The sequence below is a fragment of the Pongo abelii genome, chromosome 9 (genome assembly GCF_028885655.2).
Source record: "Pongo abelii isolate AG06213 chromosome 9, NHGRI_mPonAbe1-v2.0_pri, whole genome shotgun sequence".
NCBI classification, from domain to species: Eukaryota; Metazoa; Chordata; class Mammalia; order Primates; family Hominidae; genus Pongo; species Pongo abelii.
Genome location: NC_071994.2, coordinates 24,611,392 through 24,636,485, shown reverse-complemented (window position 1 = coordinate 24,636,485; position 25,094 = coordinate 24,611,392). Strand labels below are relative to the sequence as shown.

The 25,094-nt window shown below is 38.5% G+C and overlaps 1 long non-coding RNA gene across 2 annotated transcripts in view; it reads left to right on the top strand.

Moving 5' to 3' along the window:
• Nucleotides 1–24,143, top strand: part of LOC129048634 (uncharacterized) — a 28,939-nt gene extending 4,796 nt beyond the window's left edge. The window contains exons 2-5 of one of the 2 annotated variants that reach the window (XR_008511141.1): nt 1,707–1,829; nt 16,592–16,627; nt 17,108–17,204; nt 21,926–24,143. This is a non-coding gene — a long non-coding RNA (uncharacterized LOC129048634). The remainder of the gene's footprint in view (nt 1–1,706; nt 1,830–16,591; nt 16,628–17,107; nt 17,205–21,925) is intronic. The other variant, XR_008511140.1, reaches the window with a different exon arrangement.
• The last annotated feature ends 951 nt before the right edge of the window (nt 24,144–25,094 follow it).

The following is a 25,094-nucleotide window of genomic DNA, read 5'->3' as shown; positions in this document are numbered from 1 at the left end:
AATTTTATGTTTCATTTCCTTTGGAATATCCCCAAGAATCTAAGATAGAGTTTAGTTACAGACATTATCTAAACCATACTACTAGCCTGGAATAACGTAGTATGGACAGAGGAAAGGGCAGAGTTCAGAACTACCATCAGCAAACGAAGCTCGAGCAGTGTGCAGAGAAAGTTCTACGTGAAAATAAAAGAACAGGGAGATAAAAAACATTTTTAAGATGAAGGGAATCTAAGCTGCACAGGGTAAAATTATAGCAAAGAAACCTGATATTCTATACAAAAAAAAAAACAGAAAAATATTAAAGAAAACACTTGTGCAAGACTAAACTCAGTAATGTGGACTAGTTTAATACTGAAAAAAACTCCTAAAGAGGCAAAGATTTTGGACAGTTAATTATGTTGGCTTGTTACTGTCTTTATCCTAGGAAATATTTGGCTAAGATTACAGATGCTATTTTTTTCTGTATGTTGAAAAACAGCCCAACTCTTTTCTTTTTATCTTTTTATCTTTTTATCTTTGGATCAACATTTAGTTGTATATTCCCAAAAAGATCAAGAATATTTTATTATGTTCTTCAATAATACTGATGCTGGACATAGACCTATTTATATATCCATTAAGCAAACACTGATTAAACATCTATCTTGTGGCAGATATTGTTCTAGTTATTACTTGGGATGTAATGGGAAGCAAACCAAACCAAGCAAAAGTTTTTTTTCCCTAAGGGAGTTTATCATCTGGCAGACAGAGATTAAAAGCAAGCAATAAACATAATAAATGAGTACAACTGATAGCATGTTTAATGATTATAAGCATTTTTGAAAAAAAGGAGAAGTTAAGCAAAATAAGGAAAATGAAGAGGGTCTAGTGTGTGGAGGGCAAGGAAGGTCCATTGTTAAGTAAGGTGGTTTGAACAGGCCTCATTGAGAAGGTGGCATTTGACAAAAGAAAGTGAATGAATGGGCTAAGCAGACCTCGAAGGCAAAACAGTTCTGGGAAGTATGTGCCCTGGGATAGAGTTACACCTGAAGTTTTTATAGAGAAGGTAATGACCAAAAGGAAGAGTGACAGGTAATGAAGTCAGAAAGGTAATAGATGTGTAGAAAACTAAGATAAACAGTTTGGCTTATACTTTGAACTTTGAGGAGAAGAGTGATATTTTCTTGTAAATTTTAGGATCAGTTTACTTTTTTTCATTAATGCTAGTTAGAATTGTGTTAGAGATTACATTCAAAATGTAGATCAATTTGGAGACTACTGTCATCTTAATAGTACTAATTCTTCTAATCCATGACCATGGGATACCTTTTCATTTATTTAATTCATATTTAACACTTTTTTGTAAGTTTGAGACAACATGTTTTAGAATTCTTTTGTGAAACCTGTTAAGTATTTTATTCTTTTTGATGCCATGGTAAAGACAAATGCTTCCCGAGTTCAAGTGATTCTCCTGCCTCAGCCTCCCAAGTAGCTGGGATTACAGGCACCCACCATCACACCCAGCTAATTTTGTATTTTTAGTAGAGATGGGGTTTTGCCACGTGGGTCAGGCTGATCTCGAACTGCTGACCTCAGGTGATCTGCCCACCTCTGCCTCCCAAAGTGCTAGGACTAGAGGTGTGAGCCACTGTGGCCAGCTGATTATTTAGAAGTGTGTTTTTAAATTTCCACATACTTGTGAATTTTCCAAATTTCCTTTTGTACAGACCCTTGAACAACATGGTTTGAACTTCATGGATTCATTTATATGCAGAGTTTTTTCTACCTCTGCCACCCATGTGACAACAAAGTGATTCCTCCTCTTCCTCCTCTTCATCAGCCTACTCAAGGTGAGGACAATGAGAACAAAGGACTTTATGATAATCCACTTCCATTTAATGAATAGTAAATATATTTTCTCTTTCTTGTGATTTTTTTAGTAATATTTTTTCTAGCTTACTTTATCATAAGTATATAATACATATAACACAAAAAATATGTGTCAATCAACTGTTTATGTTATGGATAAGGTTTCCAGTCAACAGAAGGCTATTGGTAGGTATGGTCTGGGGAATCAAAACTTATACACAAATTTTTCACTGACTGGAGGGTCAGTACTCATAACACCCACATTATTCAAGAGCCAACTGTATTTGATTTCATTTGCTTATTGGATTAGAATATACTAAGTATGATTTCAATCCTTTCATGTTTGGGATCTAACATATGCTCTATTCAGGAAAATTTTCCCTGTGTGCTTGAAAAGAATGTTATTCTGCTGATGTTAGGTAGAGTATTCTATAGATAATATATATAGCTAAGTTATAGTTTTGTTATATTTTTAAATTTCCAACTTTTATTTTGGTTCGAGGGTACATGTGCAGGTTTACTACATGGGTAAATATCATGTCATGAGCGTTTGGTATACAGATTATTTTGTCGCCCAAATAAGAAGCATAGTACTCAATAGGTAGTTTTTCAATCCTCATCCTCCTCCACCCTTCATCCTCAAGTAGGACCCAGGGTCTATTGTTCCCTTTTTTTGTATCCATGTGTACTCAAGGTTTAGCTACCACTTGTAAGTGAAAATATGTGGTAATTCATTTACTGTTTCTGTGGTAACTTACATGGAATAATGGCCTTCATCTCTATCCATGTTGCTGCAAAGAACATGATCTCATTCTTTTTTATAGCTGCATTGTATTTCATCATGTATATTTACCAAATTTCCTTCATTTAGTTCATTGTTGATAGGAATCTAGGTTGATTCCGTGTCTTTGTATTGTGAATTGTGGTGCAATAAACATATACATGTATGTGCCTTTATGGTAAGAATGATTTCCATTTCTTTGAGTATATACCCAGTAATGGGATTCCTGTGTCAAACAGTAGTTCTATTTTAAGTTCCTTGAGAAATCACCAAATTGCTTTCCACAGTGGCTGAACTATTTTACATGTCCACTTGCTGTGTATAAGCATTCCCTTTTATGTACAACCAGACAAACATCTGTTATTTTTTGATTTTTTAATAACACCCATTCTGATTGGTGTGAGATGGTATCTTATTGTGGTTTTGATTTGCATTTCTCTAATGATTAGTGGTGTGCATTGTTTCATATGATTTCTAGCTGTCTGTATGTCTTCTGAGACTTGTCAGCTCATGACATTTGTCTATTTTTTAATAAGATTGTTTGTTTTTTGTTTGTTAATTGGTTTTAGTCCCTCATAGTTTCTGGATTTGACCTTTACTGGATGCTTAGTTTGCAAATATTTCATCTCTTTCTATAGGTTTTCTATTTACTCTGCTGACAGTTTCTTTTGCTATGCAGGAGCACTTCAATATAATTAAGTGCCATTTATCAATTTCGTTTTTGTTGCAATTGCTTTTGGAGTCTTCAAAATGAAATTTTTACCAGGTCGTATATCCAGAACGGTGTTTCCTACATTATCTTCCAGGGTTTTTATAATTTTGGGTTTTGGATTTAAGTTTTTAATCCATCTTGAGTTGATTTTTTTATATGGTGAAAGGAAGGTGTCCGGTTTCATTCTTCTGCATGTGGCTAGGCAGTTACAACAGCACCATTTATTAAATAGGGAGTTCTTCCCCTATTGATGTTTTTGTACTTCGTCAAAGATCAGATGGTTGTAGGTGTATGGTTTTATTTCTAGGTTATCTAACCTGTTCCATTGGTCTGTCTGTCTGAATTTGTATCAGCACCATGCTGTTTTGGTTACTGTAGTCTTGTAGTCTAGTTTGAAGTCAGGAAATGTAATGCCTCCAGCTTTGTTCTTTTTGCTTGGAATTGCTTTAGCTATTTGGGCTCTTCTTTATTTCCATATGAATTTTAGAATACTTTTTTTTTCTAATTCTGTGAAGAATGTCATTGGTAGTTTCATAGGAATAGCACTGAAAATTTAGATTGCTTTGGGAAGTATGGCCATTTTAACAATATTGATATTTCCTATCCATGAGCATGAAATGATTTTTTACTTCTTCATGTCATCTCTGATTTCTTTGAGCAGTGTTTGGTAATTCTTGTTGTAGAGGTCTTTCGCCTCCAGGGTTACCAGTATTCTTAGGTATTTTATAGTATTTTTGCTATTGTTAATGGGATTGTATTATTGATTTGGCTCTCAGCTTGGACATTGTTGGTGTATAAAAATGCTACTAAGTTTTGTACATTGGTTTTGTATCCTGAAACTTTGCTGAAGTTATTTCTCAGATCTAAGAACTTTTGGGAAGAAATTACAGAATTATCTAGATAATTTGATTTCCTCTCTTCCTGTATGGATGTATTTTTTTCTCTTGCCTAATTGTTTTAGCTAGGACTTCCAGTAATACGTTGAATAGGACTGGTGAGGATCAGCATCCTTGTCTTGTTCTAGTTTTCAAAGGGAATGCTTTCAGCTATTGCCCATTCAGTATGATGTTGGCTGTAGGTTCGTCATAGATATCTCTTATTACATTGAGGTATGTTCCTTCAATACCTAGTTTGTTGAAAATTTTTAACATGAAGCCTGTTGAATTTATCAAAAGCCTTTTCTGCATCTATTGAGATAATCATGTGGTTTTTGCCTTTAGTTCCATTTGATGAATCATATTTATTAATTTGTATATTTTGAAGCAATATTGCATCCCAGTGATAAGCCTAATTAATTGTGTTGGATTAGCTTTTTTAAGTGCTGCTTGATTTGGTATGCGAGTATTTTTTTGAAGATTTTTGGATCTATGTTTATCAAAGATACTGGCCTTAAGTTTTCTTTTTTGGTTGTGTCTCTGCCAGGATTTGAAATTAGTATGATGCTGGCCTGTTAGAATGAGTTAGGAAGGAATCCCTCCTCCTCAATTTTTTGAAATAATTTTAGTAGGAATGGTACCAGTATTCCTTATATATCTGGTATAATTTGGCTGTGAATTCGTCTGGTCCTGGGCTTTTTCTAGTTCATAGGCTTTCTATTTCTGATTCAATTTTGGAACTCATTATTGGTCTGTTCAGGGATTCAATATATTTCTGGTTCAATCTGGGGAGGTTGTGTCTTTCCAGGAATTTATCCATTTCTTCTACATTTTCTAGTTGTATGCACAAAGATGTTTGTAGTAGTTGCTGGTAAGGGTGGGGGGGTTGTATGTCTGTGTGGTTGGTGGTAATATCCCTTTTGTCATTTCTGATTGTGTTTATTTGGGTCTTCTCTGTTGTTTTATTAGTCTAGCTAATTGTCCAACAATCTTATTTATTCTTTCAAAAAAACAAGCTACAGTTTTTTTTTTTTATCTTTTGTATGGTTTTTGGTGTCTCAGTTTAGTTCAGCTCTGATTTTGTTTATTTCTTGTCTTCTGCAACCTTTGGGGTTGGTTTGTTTTTGTTTCTCTAGTTCCTTGAGGTGTGATGTTAGGTTGTTAACTTGTGATCTTTCTAACTTTTTGATGTTGGCATTCAACATTATAAACTTCCTTCTTAACACTGCTTTAGCTGTGTCCCAGAGATTCCAGTATGTCTTATCTTCATTTTTATTAGGGTTAAAGGATTTCTTGGCCAGGCACCGTGGCTCATGCCTGTAATCCCAACACTTTGGGAGGCCGAGGCGGGCAGATCAAGAGGTCAGGGGATTGAGACCATCCTGACCAACATGGTGAAACCCCGTCTCTACTAAAAATACTAAAATTAGCTGGGCATGGTAGCGTGTGCCTGTAGTCCAGCTACTCAGGAGGCTGAGGCAGGAGAATCACTTGAACCCTGGAGTCAGAGGTTGCAGTGAGCTGAGATAGCACCACTGCAATCCAGCCTGGTGACAGAGTGAGACTCCATCTCAAAAAAAAAAAAAAGAAGAAGAAAAAAGAATTTCTTGATTTCTGCCTTAATTTCATTATTTACCCAAAAGTCATTCAGGAACAGGTTATTTAATTTGCATGTAATTGTATGGTTTTCACAGATATTCTTAGTACTGATTTCTATTTTTATTGCACTGTGGTTTTAGAATGTGGCTGGTATTACTTTGTTCTTTTTTGAATTTGCTGAGAATTGTTTTATGTCTGAGCATGTGGTCAACTTTGGAGTATATGCTATGCGCAGATGAGAAGGATATATATTTTGTTGTTTGGTGGAGTGTTCTTTAGATGCCTGTTAGGTCCATTTGGTCAAGTGTCAAGTTTTCATCCTGAATATCTTTGTTCGTTTTCTGCCTCAAAAATCTGTCCAATATAGTGGTGGTAAAGTCTCCCACTATTATTGTGTGCTTATCTAAGTCTCTTTGTAGGTCTCTGAGAACTTGTTTTATGAATACAGGTGTGCCAGTGTTAGGTACGTCTATATTAAGGATAGTTAAGTCTTCTTATTGAACAGAACCTTTTATCATTATGGAATGTCCTCCATTGTTTTTTTAACTGTTGTTGGTTTAAAGTCTGTTTTTTCTTAAATTAGGATACCAATTCCCTGCTCTTGTTTGTTTTCCCTTTGCTTAGTTGATTTTTCTCCACCCCTTTACTTTGAACCTATGGGTATCATTGCACATGAGATGCATCTCTAGAAGACAGCTTATTTCTTTGTCCAACTTTCCACTATGTGCCTTTTATGTGGGGTATTTAACCCATTTACATTCAATGTTAACGTTGATATGTATGGATTTGATCCTGTCATCATGTTGTTTGCTAGTTGTTATGCAGACTTGATTGTGTAGTTTATTTACAGTGTCAATGGTCTATGTATTTCAGTGTGTTTTTGTGGTGGCCAGTAACACTCTTTATTTCCATGTAGAGCACTCCCTTAAGGACCTCTCATAAGGCAGGTCTCATGGTAATAAATTTCCTTAGCTTTTGTTTGTCTGAAAAGAATTGTATGTCTCCTTCACCCATGAAGCTTAGTTTGAATGGATATAAAGTTCTTGTTTGGAATTCCTTTTCTTTAAGAATGCTGAATATAAATCCCTCAATCTCATCTGGCTTGTAGGGTTTCTGATGAAAGCTTTACTGCTAGCCTGATGGAATCCCCTTTGTAGGGAATTCTCTCTTCTCTCTATCTGCCTTAAATATTTTTTCTTTCAGGTTTCCCCTGGAGAATTTGATGACTCTATGTCTTGAGGATGAATGTCTTGTATGTAGTATCTCACAGAGGTTTTCTGACTTTCCTGAATTAGCTTGTTGACCTCTCTAGCAACTTTGGGAATATTTTGATGAAAAATATCCTCAAATATGGCTTCCAAGTTGCTTGCACTCTCTCTCTCTTTCAGGGATGCCAATGAGTCACAGGTTTGACTACTCTACATAGTCCTATATTTTCAGAGGATTTATTCATTTTTTTATTCTTTTTCTGACTGAGTTGTTTTGAAAAACCAGTCTTGGAGTCCTGAAATTCTTTTTTTTGGCTTGACCTATTCTGCTGTTGACATTTTCAATTGTATTATAAAATTATTGTAGTGAGCTTTTTAGTTACATAAAATCAGTTTGCTTCTTTCTTAAAATGGCTATTTCATCTTTCAGCTCTTGTATCATTTTATTGAATTCCTTAGATCCCTTGGATTGGACTTTGATTTTCTCCTAAATCTTGATGATCTTGTTTGCTATCCCAATTCTGAATTTTATGTCTTTCATTTCAGCCATTTTTAGCCTGGTTAAGAACCACTACTGAGGAGCTAGTGCAGCTGTTTGGAGTTAAAAAGACACTCTGGGTGGCCAGGTGTGGTGGCTTATGCCTGTAATCCCAGCACTTTGGGAGGCAGAGGTGGGCAGATCACAAGGTCAGGAGATGGAGACCATCCTGACTAACACAGTGAAACCCCGTCTCTACTAAAAATACAAAAAATTAGCCTGTGAGGTGGTGGGTGCCTGTAGTTCCAGCCATAAAGTGCTTTATTTCAGTGAAAAGGTGGGCATTTTCTACTACAGGAAAAAACATAGGGGGGTGGAGCCAAGATGGCTGAATAGGAACAGCTCCAGTCTACAGCTCCCAGCGTGAGTGACACAGAAGATGGGTGATTTCTGCATTTCCAACTGAGGTACCAGGTTCATCTTACTGGGGAGTGCTGGACAGTGGGTGCAGGACAGTGGGGGCAGCGCACCATGAGTGAGCCGAAGCAGGACGAGGCACTGCCTCACCCGGGAAGCGCAAGGGGTCAGGGAATTCCCTTTCCTAGTCAAAGAAAGGGGTGACAGATGGCACCTGGAAAATCAGGTCACTCCCACCCTAATACTGTGCTTTTCCAACAGGCTTCACAAACAGCACACCAGGAGATTATATCCTGCACCTGGCTCAGAGGGTCCTACACCCACGGATCCTTGCTCATTGCTAGCACAGCAGTCTGAGATCAAACTGCAAGGCGGCAGCGAGGCTGGGGGAGGGGCGCCCCCCATTGCCCAGGCTTGAGTAGGTAAACAAAGCAGCAGGGAAGCTCGAACTGGGTGGAATCCACCACAGCTCAAGGAGGCCTGCCTGCCTCTGTAGGCTCCACCTCTGGGGGCAGGGCACAGACAAACAAAAGGCAGCAGTAACATCTGAAGACTTAAATATCCCTGTCTGACAGCTTTGAAGAGAGTAGTGGTTCTCCCAGCATGCAGCTTGAGATCTGAGAACGGGCAGACTGCCTCCTCAAGTGGGCTCCTGACCCCCGAGTAGCCTAACTGGGAGGCACCCCCAAGTAGGGGCGGACTGACACCTCACACGGCTGGGTACTCCTCTGAGACAAAACTTCCAGAGGAATGATCAGGCAGCAACATTTGCTGTTCACCAATATTCACTGTTCTGCAGCCTCCACTGCTGATACCCAGGAAAATAGGGTCTGGAGGGGACCTCCGGCAAACTCCAACAGACCTGCAGCTGAGGGTCCTGACTGTTAGAAGGAAAACTAACAAACAGAAAGGACATCCACACCAAAAACCCATCTGTACATCACCATCATCAAAGACCAAAGGTAGATAAAACCACAAAGATGGGGAAAAAACAGAGCAGAAAAACTGGAAACTCTAAAAATCAGAGCACCTCTCCTCCTCCAAAGGAACGCAGCTCCTCACCAGCAACGGAACAAAGCTGGACAGAGAATGACTTTGACGAGTTGAGAGAAGAAGGCTTCAGAAGATCAAACTACTCCGAGCTAAAGGAGGAAGTTCGAACCCATGGCAAAGAGGTTAAAAACCTTGAAAAAAATTAGACGAATGGCTAACTAGAATAACCAATGCAGAGAAGTCCTTCAAGGACCTGATGGAGCTGAAAACCACGGCACAAGAACTACGTGACGAATGCACAAGCCTCAGTAGCCGATGCGATCAACTGGAAGAAAGGGTATCAGCGATGGAAGATGAAATGAATGAAATTAAGCGAGAAGCGAAGTTTAGAGAAAAAAGAATAAAAAGAAATGAACAAAGCCTCCAAGAAATATGGGACTATGTGAAAAGACCAAATCTGTGTCTGATTGGTGTACCTGAAAGTGACGGGGAGAATGGAACCAAGTTGGAAAACACTCTGCAGGATATTATCCAGGAGAACTTCCCCAATCTAGCAAGGCAGGCCAACATTCAAATTCAGGAAATACAGAGAATGCCACAAAGATAGTCTTCGAGAAGAGCAACTCCAAGACACATAATTATCAGATTCACCAAAGTTGAAATGAAGGAAAAAATGTTAAGGGCTGCCAGAGAGAAAGGTCGGGTTACCCACAAAGGGAAGCCCATCAGACTAACAGCTGATCTCTCGGCAGAAACTCTACAAGCCAGAAGAGAGTGGGGGCCAATATTCAACATTCTTAAAGAAAAGAATTTTCAAGCCAGAATTTCATATCCAGCCAAACTAAGCTTTATAAGTGAAGGAGAAATAAAATCCTTTACAGACAAGCAAATGCTGAGAGATTTTGTCACCACCAGGCCTGCCCTAAAAGAGCTCCTGAAGGAAGCACTAAACATGGAAAGGAACAACCGGTACCAGCCACTGCAAAAACAAGTCAAAATGTAAAGACCATCAAGGCTAGGAAGAAACTGCATCAACTAACGAGCAAAATAACCAGCTAACATCATAATGACAAGATCAAATTCACACATAACAGTATTAACCTTAAATGTAAATGGGCTAAATGCTCCAGTTAAAAGACACAAACTGGCAAATTGGAGAAAGAGTCGAGACCTATCAGTGTGCTGTATTCAGGAAACCCATCTCACGTGCAGAGACACACAGAGGCTCAAAATAAAGGAATGGAGGAAGATCTACCAAGCAAATGGAAGACAAAAAAAGGCCGGGGTTGCAATCCTAGTCTCGGATAAAACAGACTTTAAACCAACAAAGATCAAAAGAGGCAAAGAAGGTCATTACATAATGGTAAAGGGATCAATTCAACAAGAAGAGCTAACTATCCTAAATATATACACACCTAATACAGGAGCACCCAGATTCATAAAGCAAGTCCTTAGTGACCTACAAAGAGACTTAGACTCCCACACAATAATAATGGGAGACTTTAACACCCCACTGTCAACATTAGACAGATCAATGAGACAGAAAGTTAACAAGGATATCCAGGAATTGAACTCATCTCTGCACCAAGCGGACCTAATAGACATCTACAGAACTCTCCACCCCAAATCAACAGAATATACATTCTTTTCAGCACCACACCACACTTATTCCAAAATTGACTACATAGTTGGAAGTAAAGGACTCCTCAGCAAATGTAAAAGAACAGAAATTATAACAAACAGTCTCTCAGACCACAGTGCAATCAAACCAGAACTCAAGATTAAGAAACTCAGTCAAAACCGCTCAACTACATGGAAACTGAACAACCTGCTCCTGAATGACTACTGGGTACATAATGAAATGAAGGCAGAAATAAAGATGTTCTTTGAAACCAATGAGAACAAAGATACAACATAACAGAATCTCTGGGACACATTCAAAGCAATGTGTAGAGGGAAATTTATAGCACTAAATGCCCACAAGAGAAAGCAGGAAAGATCTAAAATTGTCACCCTAACATCACAATTAAAAGAACTAGAGAAGCAAGAGCAAACACATTCAAAAGCTAGCAGAAGGCAAGAAATAACTAAGATCAGAGCAGAACTGAAGGAAATAGAGACACAAAAAAATCTTCGAAAAATCAATGAATCCAGGAGCTGGTTTTCTCAAAAGATCAACAACATTGATAGACCACTAGCAAGACAAATAAAGAAGAAAAGAGACAAGAATCAAATAGATGCAATAAAAAATGACAAAGAGGATATCACCACCTATCCCACAGAAATACAAACTACCATCAGAGAATACTATAAACACCTGTATGCAAATAAACTAGAAAATCTAGAAGAAATGGATAAATTCCTCGACACATACACCCTCCCAAGACTAAACCAGGAAGAAGTTGAATCTCTGAATAGACCAACAACAGGCTCTGCAATTGAGGCAATAATTAATAGCTTACCAATCAAAAAAAAGTCCAGGACCAGATGGATTCACAGCCGAATTCTACCAGAGATACAAAGAGGAGCTGGTACCATTCCTTCAGAAACTATTCCAATCAACAGAAAAAGAGGGAATCTTCCCTAACTCATTTTATGAGGCCAGCATCATACTGATACCAACGCCTGGCAGAGACACAACAAAAAAAGAGAGTTTTAGACCAATATCCCTGATGAACATCGATGCAAAAATCCTCAATAAAATACAGGCAAACTGAATCCAGCAACACATCAAAAACCTTATCCACTATGATCAAGTGGGCTTCATCCCTGGGATGCAAGGCTGGTTCAACATACACAAATCAATAAACATAATCCAGCATATAAACAGAATCAAAGACAAAAACCACACAATTGTCTCAATAGATGCAGAAAAGGCCTTTGACAAAATTCAGCCATGCTTCATGCTAAAAACTCTCAATAAATTAGGTATTGATGGGGCGTATCTCAAAATAATAAGAGCTATCTATGACAAACCCACAGCCAATATCATAGTGAATGGACAAAAACTGGAAGAATTCCCTTTGAAAACTGGCACAAGACAGGGATGCCCTCTCTCACCACTCCTATTCAACATAGTGTTGGAAGTTCTGGCCAGCGCAAACAGGCAGCAGAAGGAAATAAAGGGCATTCAATTAGGAAAAGAGGAAGGCAAATTGTCCCTGTTTGCAGATGACATGATTGTATATCTAGAAAACCCCATCGTCTCAGCCCAAAATCTCCTTAAGCTGATAAGCAACTTCAGCAAAGTCTCAGGATACAAAATCAATGTACAAAAATCACAAGCATTCTTATACACCAAAAACAGACAAACAGAGAGCCAAATCATGAGTGAACTCCCATTCACAATTGCTTCAAAGAGAATAAAATACCTAGGAATCCAACTTACAAGGGATGTGAAGGACCTCTTCAAGGAGAACTACAAACCACTGCTCAATGAAATAAAAGAGGATAAAACAAATGGAAGAACATTCCATGCTCATGGGTAGGAATAATCAATATTGTGAAAATGGCCATACTGCCCAAGGTAATTTATAGATTCAATGCCGTCCCCATCAAGCTACCAATGACTTTCTTCACAGAGTTGGAAAAAACTACTTTAAAGTTCATATGGAACCAAAAAAGAGCCCACATTGTCAAGTCAATCCTAAGCCAAAAGAACAAAGCTGGAGGCATCACGCTACCTGACTTCAAACTATACTACAAGGCTACAGTAACCAAAACAGCATGGTACTGGTACCAAAACAGAGATATAGATCAATGGAACAGAACAGAGCCCTCAGAAATAATGCCGCATATCTACCACTATCTCATCTTTGACAAACCTGACAAAAACAAGAAATAGGGAAAGGATTCCCTATTTAATAAATGGTGCTGTGAAAACTGGCTAGCCATATGTAGAAAGCTGAAACTGGATCCCTTCCTTACACCTTCTACAAAAAATAATTCAAGATGGATTAAAGACTTAAACATTAGACCTAAAACCATAAAAACCCTAGAAGAAAACCTAGGCAATACCATTCAGGACACAGGCATGGGCAAGGACTTTATGTCTAAAACACCAAAAGCAATGGCAACAAAAGCCAAAATTGGCAAATGGGATCTAATTAAACTCAAGAGCTTCTGCACAGCAAAAGAAACTACCATCAGAGTGAACAGGCAACCTACAGAATGGGAGAAAATTGTTGCAATCTACTCATCTGACAAAGGGCTAATATCCAGAATCTGCAATGAACTCAAACAAATTTATAAGAAAAAAACAAACAACCCCATTAAAAAGTGGGTGAAGGATATGAACAGACACTTCTCCAAAGAAGACATTTATGCAGCCAAAAAACACATGAAAAAACGCTCATCATCTCTGGCCATCAGAGAAATGCAAATCAAAACCACAATGAGATACCATCTCACACCAGTTAGAATGACAATCATTAAAAAGTCAGGAAACAACAGGTGCTAGAGAGGATGTGGAGAAATAGGAACACTTTTACACTGTTGGTGGGACTGTAAACTATTTCAACCATTGTGGAAGTCAGTGTGGCGATTCCTCAGGGATCTAGAACTAGAAATACCATTTGACCCAGCCTTCCCATTACTGGGTATATACCCAAAGGATTATAAATCATGCTGCTATAAAGACACATGCACACATACGTTTATTGCGGCACTATTCACAATAGCAAAGATTTGGAACCAAGCCAAATGTCCAACAATGATAGACTGGATTAAGAAAATGTGGCACATATACACCATGGAATACTATGCAGCCATAAAAAATAATGAGTTCATGTCCTTTGTAGGGACATGGATGAAGCTGGAAACCATCATTATCAGCAAACTATCACAAGCACAAAAAACCAAACACCGCATGTTCTCACTCATAGGTGGGAATTGAACAATGAGAACACATGGACACAGGAAGGGGAACATCACACACCGGGGACTGTTGTGGGATGGGGGGGAAGGGGGAGGGTTAGCATTAGGTGATACATCTAATGGTAAATGACGAGTTAATGGGTGCAGCACACCAACATGGCACATGTTTACATATGTAACAAACCTGCACATTGTGCACATGTACCCTAAAACTTAAAGTATAATAATAATAAAATTAAAAAAAAATAGCATAGTTTAAATAGGATTTTGGTACTATCTGTGATTTCAAGCCTCCACTTGGAGTCTTAGAATGTCTATCTCTGTGGATAAGGATGAACTACTGTGTGTGTGTGTGTGTGTGTGTGTATGTACATATATATACGTGTGTGTGTATATATGTACATATGTTGGTATGAGTGATGGTGTCTCGTCTCACACAGCTCTGGGGCACTTTGTTTTTCTCCATTCTGTTTTCTCTCTGACCTTCAGAATGCATAATCTCAGTTGTCGTATCTTCCAGTTCACTGATTCTTTGATCAGCTCAAATGTGTTGCTTAACCCCTCTAGTGATTTTTTTTTTCTATTCAATGATTATACTTTTCACTCCAGAAATTCTATTTGGCTCTTTTTATTGTTTCTATCTATTTATAGATATTCTTTAGTTAGAGAAGCATTTCTTACACTTTCCTTTATATGTTCAGATTGTTTTATTCTTTGAACATATTTATAATAGATAATTTAAGTTCACTATCGTAAGTAAAACATCTGAATTTCTTCAGGGACAATTTCTATTGTCTGCTTTTTATTTCTGTGTGAATAGGCCACACTTTCCTGTTTCTTCACATATTTATTAAATTTGTTTTTTAAAACTAGTTATTTTGAATAATATTTGTGGCAACTCTGGAAAATCAGACCTACTCCCCCAAACCACGGTTTTTTATTATTGCTGTTTATTGTGGCTATTGTTGTTGTTGTTATTGTTGCTGCTGCTACTAGTACTGTTTGTTTAAGGAATTTCTTTATCCAATTCTGCAAACTCTATATACTTTGTTATGTTTTATCTCTGACTGGAGTCTCTGCTTGGTTAGCTCAGTGGTTAGCTATGACTGAACAGAGATGTTCTTAAATATCTTGAATCGGTAAGTCCCCCATCATTTGCTATGGGACTCTGTGTGTGTGGTGGAGCACAAAGTCAACACTGAGTGTTTACTTCCTGCTTGCAGAGACCCTCAAGTTCAGCAAGAGGTGAAAGATTAATGTCCTCTCAGGTTTTTGCTGCTGTTGTTGTTGCTGTTGTTTTAATCCAGAGGCCTCACAGCTACCAGGAGTTATGTATACAGTCCTGTACATGCACGTGCCTTCTAAATTCCAGGAATATGTCAGAGCTTTCCAAAGCCTCGTAGAAGCATCTCAATTCCAAGATTTTCCTTTAAAGTTTTTGGTCAGTCTCTTATTTGCCTCAACTGGCATCCCCACCCTAGACAGTTGTAATGTTAAACAATTGGCCAATGATCCTCATCAAATGCCCTGGGAAAAGGACTTTTCCCACTGAATGATCTCTGAGTCAGATCAAACAAAGACAAACCTTGTAAAAAGAAGCTTTTCTAGGGAGCTGTCAGGTGGGTCAAAGAGTGACAATTCCCTGGGGATAGGTCTTTTTGAGAAACATCCAACCTTTTCTGACCCCTGTAGTAACTATTAGGCATCTGGACTTTTTCGCTGCCATGGTTATAAGCCTGCTAGTTTTCCACACTGCTGGGGACCCGGGGATTAGGAGATTGGAATAGAATAAGTCAAAACACCACATTCTCACCATTCTTACTAATCTCCAGCCATTTTTCTTTCTTTTTTTTTTTTTTTTTTTGAATAGAGTACATTTTAATGTTGTTTCTCTTTTTATGTTTTTTTTCTTTATTATTATTATTATTAATATACTTTAGGCTCTATGGTACATGTGCGCAACGTGCAGGTAAGTTACACAGTCCTCAAATTTTTGCAAGCTTTTGGCTAATTTCCAGAGTTCTGAAAAAGTTTGACTTCAATAATTCTTGCCACTGTTGCTTTTATAAAGGAGCAGATTTTTGAAGGTCTTTACTTTGCCATTCAGGAATTTTTTTCTCCTAAATATTTTTTAATGCACTAGTCTAACCATTCAACTTTTTAAAAAAGATTATGCAAAAGCTTCTTTAATTTCTAGATAAGGTCCCAAAAATGACCTACAAAGTCCTATGAAATCCATTCTTACCTACCCCTTAGACTTGCTGAGGCTCAGGAAATAATACCCCAAAGTATGGCACCTTGGTACACTGAGTAATTTGAACTGAAAAACATTAGAAGGTCGTCAGAAGCAAAGTGTCTTTCTCACCTCCTGCCCTTCTTTTCTGCTGCTTTCCTTCCATTTCTAAGGCAAGCCCTAGAAACTAGAATCCCTCTTCCCCAAAGTGGGTCTTAGAAACCAGAATCCTTCTCCCCCAAAGCCAGCCATAAAACCTAGAAATATTGCTCTAATCTTCCCCTGCTTTTCTGTATAAGACCCGGTTGTAAAGAAATGTTTTGAGTTACCTTGTCTGAAAGTAGATTATAAAACCCTCATTCCAGAAGGGATCCTGCCCCATAACTGGGTGGAAGAAATGTCACAACAAGACCAAGAAAGTTTCAAACACATAGGCCTTGCTAGGTTTCCCCACTCAGTCTATTACTATTAGATCATTCCCTTTTTGTCCAATCACATTTCTACATGGTTGTACAATCTGGATTAATTAAATATGTTCTACTTTTCTCTTGTTAACTTGTATTTTGTTATAGGAATACCAGCCATGACCCATAGAATGAAGAAAACAGGTACTACACCCTTTCCACCCCTACACCCTCAAACTCTATCATTCTCCCCCTAGGCCTCCTTCTGATACCTATAATAAGCCATCTTCCTACTGGCCATTTGCACAGTTTATTCTTTCTCTTACTCCCTCTTCCCACCATTCCTCTGACCAGGCTGATTCCTATCAACTCTCAGGTCTCCCTGTAAATGCCATTTCCTACGGGAGCCTTTTCTGACTCACAGGCAAGATTCAATCTTCATCAAATGCTCTCATGGTACCCTGTGTTTCTCCTTCATAGCCTTTATCGTAACTGTAATGAAATGTAGTTTTTGTAAGTATTTGCTGAATATTAACAATTGTGATGGCAGAGATTTAATCTGGCTCAGAGGAAAATGGCAAATAAATGTTTATTGAAATGAATACATGAGTGAGTGAATGAATGCAAGAATAGAAGAAATGCAATATGCAAATATCTGGCTACCAAAGTTGTTCTGTCTTGCAGAAAGTCAGTAAAGAGAGAGATGGACATCATTGAAGTACCACAAAAACCCCATACAGATAAAAGTCCCTCATTTTGTACATGAGCATACCATCTTCAGGTGAGCAAGATTGTTTCGCACCAGCTGCCAATCCAGGCTGCAAATTGCATGAGAAAACTTTATCCATACCCAGGCAAGAGCCCCAGAAATTCTGTAATCATTTGCATTTAATGCAGCCCAGGAGCGTGTTTTTAAAAAGCTCTGTAAATAATTCTAATACGCAGTTAGGTTTGAGAACCACCATAGGTTAAAAAGTATCTTGTCTCAAGTCTGTTTCTGTCAATCCTCCGGAGTCCTTACAGCAAGGAAGTATAATAAGATTTGGGAAAATCTTATCAATGATCATCTTGAAAAATATAAAAGGGTAACTATGACTTGTGTGTGTCTCTCAATCAAAACACTAAAGCAAAGTAGTTTTCACATTTGATGTAACAGAAAAAGCTTGTTTCTGAGGAAGAGACAATATGTTTTCTGCTAATAAACTCCAGGGTGGCTTTGTGGCTGTCTTGATTAATTGGTGACGATGAAATAACCAGTGCTCAGGGATACATGAGACAGCAAAGGATTGTAAGTGACAATTTGCTGTTAAAATTCATCGGCCCCTGCAAAGCGCCTTGATTAATAAAGTCACTGTGCCTGTCTCCACGCTAAGGAGGGGGCCCCTGTAGAAGGAAGGGAAAACAAATTTGCAAGGATGCTCTCGCTAGAGAGGTTCGGCACCCGTTTGCATTTAATCTCTCTGCTGTTGCATTAGGCAAGTACCTTCTCTCTCTCAATTGTTCACTAGCGCTGCCATTAATCACAGCCCACTGTAAAGGAAAGTAGGGAGGAGGTAGGGGAGACAGAACTCTCCTTCTTGGCTTGTAGCTGGGGATAATGATTGGTAAGCAGGGGACCCAGGAGGGGAACTGCTGGGTTGTGACCAACCAGAGGAACTTAAAATAGGGTTTGCAGAGTTGAGCCTCAGCAGGCCACAGCTGGATGCTCTTCTGCCTGCCACAGCCACTGTGAAGGTTCTTGGTGCAACATCGCCACCTACAGCTAACTGTGAGAACTGCTTTGAGGGAGTTGCTGAGCTCGGGAAACTGCCCTGAAATGAGATCAAGATAACCCCAGAGGTTTTGCACTAGCCAGGGAAGTAGGACAACATTGGTTTTCATGGCACAGGGCTACCTTCCTTGGTGTTTGGAACTACAGCTTGTTATCCTGCATGATGTTAAGCTAGTGCCAATGTAAAACTATCACGAATAATGGATTCCCATGAGATTTCATGAATGACCCATTTGTCCCAAGAGAAAACAAAACAAAACAAAAACAACAGCTTACCCAAGCTTAGAAGTCTACCCAGGCAGAGAGATCTGCTGCACTGCATTAGACCTTTCTTTGAAAACAGTCTTTAAGGGTTTCTAAGGGCAATTTTTTCTAAAATCACTGATAAAATATTTCTAAACTCAATATAATGAAAACTGTTTTAATGTCATATGGTTATATTTTTCAAGCACATTTTCCAAGACGCTTTCTGATACATGATGAATGAGAACCCAGTATTTGTACAGCTCAAAACTCCAATATGTCAGAAATGGAAGGGTCTGTTGGGAGTGTCTATACTTCAGTGTTTCTGCAGTGTCCTAGGAGTTTACGAATATGATCTCATTTAATACACACAAAAACCTGTGTATGTGCTGGTATCCCCATTGCATAGATGAGACTAATTCAGAGGACAGGCCTTAAAGAATATCTAAGCAGATCTCTCAAGGTCCTACAGCTACAAATTAGCCTCAACCTTTTGTTCTCCCAGTGAACATAACTAACTGCCCTCCCAGTCTCCATGAACCCTACCATTACTCTACGAGGACAAAGGGTTCAGTTCACCAGTAGAGGATATCATCTCAGCTCTGCTAATGTGAGCTGTGTGACTTTGAACAGATCGCTTGATTTCTCTGAGACTTCTTTTTTTTCATCTGTACATTGATGAGATTGGATGAAAGAAAACAGTTTTAGGATGCCTGAATATAAGTTGAAAACAAAGAAATACATTGAAGCTGGATGTCTCTTAGATCACAAATTGTAAGTGGCTCAGATGCTGAATGAAATTCAAGTCAACTGGACTATTCTACTCTTGATGAGAGTACAAGGCTGGTCATTAATGGACTTAGCCCCTCACCTGATTCATTTCTCTGCTTTGCTATGGGCAGTAGTCCAATAATTGACAGATGGAAGTGTTTTTACACCCTTGCCTTTGACATGCAGTAGAGGAGAGAGCTTGGGTTTTGAATTTGATATGGTAAAGAGCCTGTCTGCCTTTCTACCTCACTGGCATTCAAAGAATACTACCCAACATGAGTGCACATCGTCAACAAATAGCCCATTCCTAAGAGGGTTATGCATCAGGACCAGGATACGAGGAGCAACTACTCCCTGGAAACATTTAAGCAAAGAAAAAAGGTATATTCCAGGAATATTAAATAAGATTTTTTTACAGTCTTCTAATAAAGCCACCTTGGAATAGGACATGGTTGACAGCATTTCCCCAGACAGGGTGTTAAATACAGCATTCAAACCAGAAAATTACTCATGATTTGCCCTGTGAAAAGATAAATGTCTATCCAACTGTGCTCTATCCCAGTGCAGACCTTATTGTTTTTTAGCAAAACAGTCTGAGTGAGTCTCCCTAATGAGGCAACACAGCATGAAAACGCTGCAAGCACATGGCACAGGACAGGACGAGAGCCCTTGCCAACCAAATGCAATACCCCGGAAGGCTGCCCACAGCTCCCGGAAGCAGGGTATGCATGCCAGCTCAACAAGGTGGCCGCACTACTCCAGACAACAAAAGAACAACAGCAGATACACCACCCTGGAGCAAATACACATGATAAATGAAAACTTGGTCTCAGGAGGGAGCAGAGACAAAAGCTTACAATTCACTGCCCCAAGAGCCTCTGAAATCACTACTGTTTTGGCTTTGGCTTAAAGACAGTTTTCATAATGACAGGTGACTGCCATCTGTAAGACCCTGCCAGACCGCATATGCCTAATAATGCTCTCTCATTTTATCCAGTGTTTTACAGCTCACATAGGGATACTGTGTGTCCAAGCTCATTTGATTATCTTAACAACCCTATTAAACAGGTGGTACAGGTACCCACTGCCCTGGCTGCATTTTTTTTTTCAGAGAGATGCTGTCAAGTATTATTATATCTTACATCTATTTATTCACTCAACAAGCATATATGGTGAGCCCACTCTGTTCTAGGCACTGGGAGGAGGTGGAGAAGCACAGAGAAGTAAGGGAGAAAGCAGAGGTGGGTCTAATACGGTCTACATGACAATGCTTTCAAGGAACTCCTAAATCTCAGGGGGATGCAAAGGGACTAACAGATAACTCCAACTCAATATGGACAGGGCAGAGAAGGAGGGATTCACAGTTCCTAGGGGAAGTGCAGAGGAGTGGTGACTTGACTTATAGGAGTTTCCTGAATTGCAAGAGGACTTATTTAATTTTACAGTTCATTCTGATTCTTAAAAAAAAAATCTAAGAGTGATGCAATGATATGCACTTTGGGGTCATAGATCAGCTGACAACATTATGAGATATTTTATTACTGATTATTTTCCTGCGACTAACAACAAAACCTCTAGGTAAGACAAGCAAGCTCTTTGCCTTTCTTTTACTGAAGCTCACAACAGTTGAATAGCTTGTTCCAGGTAACAGATCAGGAATTCGAATTTACTAGGGAATTGCTCCATACTGAGTTCTAATCTGCATTCTACTCCAGTGCTTCTCAAATTTAATGACTATACAAACCTCTTAGGGATTTTGCTAAATTATAGATTCCAGTTCAGAAAGCCCAAAGTGGGGGCTGGAATTCAGCATTTCTAACAAGCAGCCAAGTGATACAAATGCTGTTGGTGCACAGAACTCACTTTGACTAGCAAGGGTCCAGAGTGACGCCCTGGCCCTAAGAGTGGCTATTATCAAAAAGGGGGTAAAAATCGTAGTACATGAATTTCAGCAATGGTGAATAGGTTTTGCAGAAATTAGGACAGAAAAAGTAGAAAATTAGGGGACAACAATCTTAAAATTTAAGGACAGGCCAAAGGTTTTGAAGACCTAATGCAGCTGAAGGCCCTTAGACAAGGTCCAGCACTGTGGTGCCAAACCTGGAGTTCTCAAATCTCCAAGGATCCAAGAAATCATCAGTGAGGATCCTTGAACTATTTTATATATTCAAAAGATAGCTATTTGAAATTGAATATTTACGTAAACAAGGCCTCTTTTGTTAATGAAAAAACTTGGACTCATTAACCAGATTTACTACTGCTTTGTCTTTCTATTGTAGGCCTAATACTTATTATATACATCTTTGATTAATTAAAAATAAGAAAACAAATTAGCTATTAACAAATTGCAGTTCAAGTAATCGAGGGAGACTAAAAGAAGGAATACTTGGTAGGAAAAATGTTGAGAAATAATTCAAACACCCTATTTTATGAGTTTTTAAAATTTTATTGTTTTGTCTTTGGGTTTTTTGTTGGTGTTGCATTGGTTTTGCATTAGCTTGTACCATAAATATTAAGTAACTAAGCAAAGGAAGCAAAGGTTTAAAAGTGAGATAATAGAAGAACCAGAAACAGATGCCAAATGTTCTAACTCGAAGTGAATAATAGTTGCCATTTACAAACAACCTATTATGTGCCAAGCACCTACATTACTTATCACATTAAATCATCAAAAAATAAAAATAAAAATAAAGTAATTTTGTATTATTATTTTACAGACCAAGAATCTGAGCCCCAGAAACATGCAGTAACCTGCCCAGAAAAAACTCAGCAAGTAAAATGCTTATTCAGCAATGGATCTAAAGTCTGGGCCCCAAAGCCTATCCCTGTAGTCAAAATCCAAGTTTCAATTCTCTCAAGTTGCTGTTAGATTCCAGGATCCTCATATTGTGTATTTGACCACTGAGAAGAAATTGCTGGTTTATTTATTTCATCTAGACTCTTTCCAGAAATGCCTGTGAAAACTAGAGAAAATGTAATTAAATAGCCCCAATATTCTCCTCAGCTGCCTACCAGCCTTTTGCCATTTCTCTTAAAGACTCTGAAACTTGCACTCCCTGAGACACACAGAGGAGAGGCATTAATCTCAGAATGGATGAATGCAAGCCAGATCCTCTCCCTTTTGCCTTAAGAGTGCAGCAGAACAAACACAATTTTAGGAATCCAGTAAATTCAGATTTAAATCCAACTCCCCATGTACTGACTTGTGATCATTGACCATTCACTGACACCTCTGAATCATTTTTATTATCTGATAAAAGAAAGATAATACTGCATTTTTTATTGGATGGTGGTGAGGATTACATAAACTTAAGTGAGTAAGGCCCCTAGCACAAGTCAAGTACCAGAAAAATACGTCAGTAGCCCCTATCAGATCGGGTGATTACCACCTTGGAAAACACAATTTGCTTTTGGCTTGTCTCAGTCAAATCATGGGCTTCAGACAGAAGTCATCCTCTTCTTTCTAAATAATTCAAAATGAAAAGCCCGAGCGTTTGTTTCCCTGATCTTATTTCAGGGATATTCTGAAATGCTGAAGCTGGGTGACCATACATAAATGACAGCATTCATTCTGAAAATAAACGTGACTTTGCAAAGACCACTAATGTGGTCAGAGCAGAACTGGTGTGGCCAACTAAAGGGTGACATCCATTTCTCAGAAAGTATCAGACTGGATGTATCCTAATTTGGACTTCATCTTTCATCTCTTTTCAGGAGGGTGAGAAGGAGAGTCTGGTGAAGTCATTCCTTTTTGCCCAATCATGTTTTGCTTACCTCACTCACTCCAGGGAAAACAAACAAACAAATAAAAACATCAGTTTTCTTGGCCAGCTCACACTTCAAATAAAGAAAGTATGAAGAAGGGAACAGTACTTATAGTGCCAAATTGGTCATACCATGTCATCGTGGAGGTGTAATGACCTCCATAGATTACATCTATGGTTGTAATCTAATGCAAAAAATGAATGGGTGAAAAACTAATATTTGTAAATGAGTGATAACAGGGTAGACAGTGAAACAAAGGAATGTAAACCTTTCTTTAATAACAGAGAACAATGGTTTTGTTCAGGAAACTAAAAAAGAAAAAGGAAGAAAAGAAAAGAAGAAGCTCTGGGGGAGGGAAGAAACACAACTTTAATTTTTAAAGACTCATTGCTCAGTGAAACCAATTGATGTTTTTGATTCCTTTACTCTATTCAGATTCTCCTTGCACAGCCAACATCAGACCTCCCATACTCAAACACACTGACAAATACTGATTTTTAACTCCACCAGTGAGGGGCTTCTTATTCTGCTCCCAGAGAACACATGTGTGAAATGAGTTTTGCAAGTTGACTCAAGTCAGTCCCAGCTGGGTCCTTTCTCCTGCCGAAAAGGCAGGCCCAAAGAGGCATCCTGGTTTCCAGCGAAAAGTGATTGCCATCCAGCGCAGCTATGGCTCTCTGGGAAGCCAGTGCATTTTCTAAGACTTAGGTTGCTCTGCAGAGTCACAAAAAGACCTAAAGAAGCAGGCCTGAGTAGAAAGATATTTGAATTTGAAGAGGATGAACCATGGGGAAATTAGGATTTTCTTCTCAATGTTGTGAAGAACTGGCAAGTCCACCATGACTTGACTTGGCTCACTTCTCCAGCCTCATGACAGCACTTATACTTGGAGCTCTAGCCAAATCAATTACTCACAGGTCTTGAACAAGCCACGATCTCCCTCATCCTCCAGGCTTGCTTAAAGATGGCATCCTCAAAACACATTTCCTTATAGCAGCATTTGCTTATCCCATTGTATCATAAATACCTGTTAACTTACTAGCATTCTCCATTATTTAGAGAGTTATTTGAATGTGAGGTACTATAACTTTTCCACTCTTGTGCCTTCAGTATCTAATAATAGGCATACATTAATGTTTCTGATGGATAATAAGTGCATAAATAAATAAAGGAATGAAAAAAGGCAAAAAACCATTTCCAGCCTTGTCTATCATTAGTAAGCTATTGTAAACATATAAATGTAAGCTATACCATTTAATGAGTTTACACTTTGTGCTAGTAACAAGCTAAGTGCTTTATACAGTATGCCTTTTCATCTTCACACTACCATTGTGAGAAAGTAAGAATTATTATCCCCATTTAAGCAGAAAAAATAATAATTGGAGGCTCAGGAAATTAAGAAAATTATACTTATAAGTCTACACATTTAGAAAGTAACAGAATTGAGATTTGCAACATGATGTGCTGTCTCCCTGTGATGCTCAAGATTTGAACAAATGTTGGGAATTCTCAGGTATTGGGTGTTTAGATTACTCTATTGGAGCCATTCAGTATACCATTCATTATATTAATAGTGAATACTCACCTATTTTTGCATCCATTCTGTAAGTATTTATTTGTAATCTACTTTCAACCAGACTCTGTACTAGACTTTGGGGGATACAAAAAATGAATAACACTCCTTATTTTCAAACTGCTTGCAGTTTAACTGGAAAGATGATAACTCAGAGAGCTGCAATATAATTAAGCCCCTCAAGAGCTATATGATGTAATAGAAATTTAAAGAGAAAATTATCCCCAATGTAGCCTAAAACAACCATTTAGTCTCTTTTCATCCATCAAATAGCACTCCACTCCCTCCAGCAGCAGCAAAGAAGTACCCCATCTATTATTTTATCACTTAAAAATATATTTTGATCATGGTACTACCTGCTCAAAAACAATCAGTGACTACTCATTGTCAAGCAAAAAACTCTAAACTTATTAACATGCTATCACTTGTTCCCAAGTGCGTTTCCAGAGTTATCCTCTATATTGCTTCTTAAAGTCCTCACTGGTTCTCCACACCATTTTCTAGATATATCCTCTGCATCTTTGTTCCAGCTACTTTCACTGGGGTTA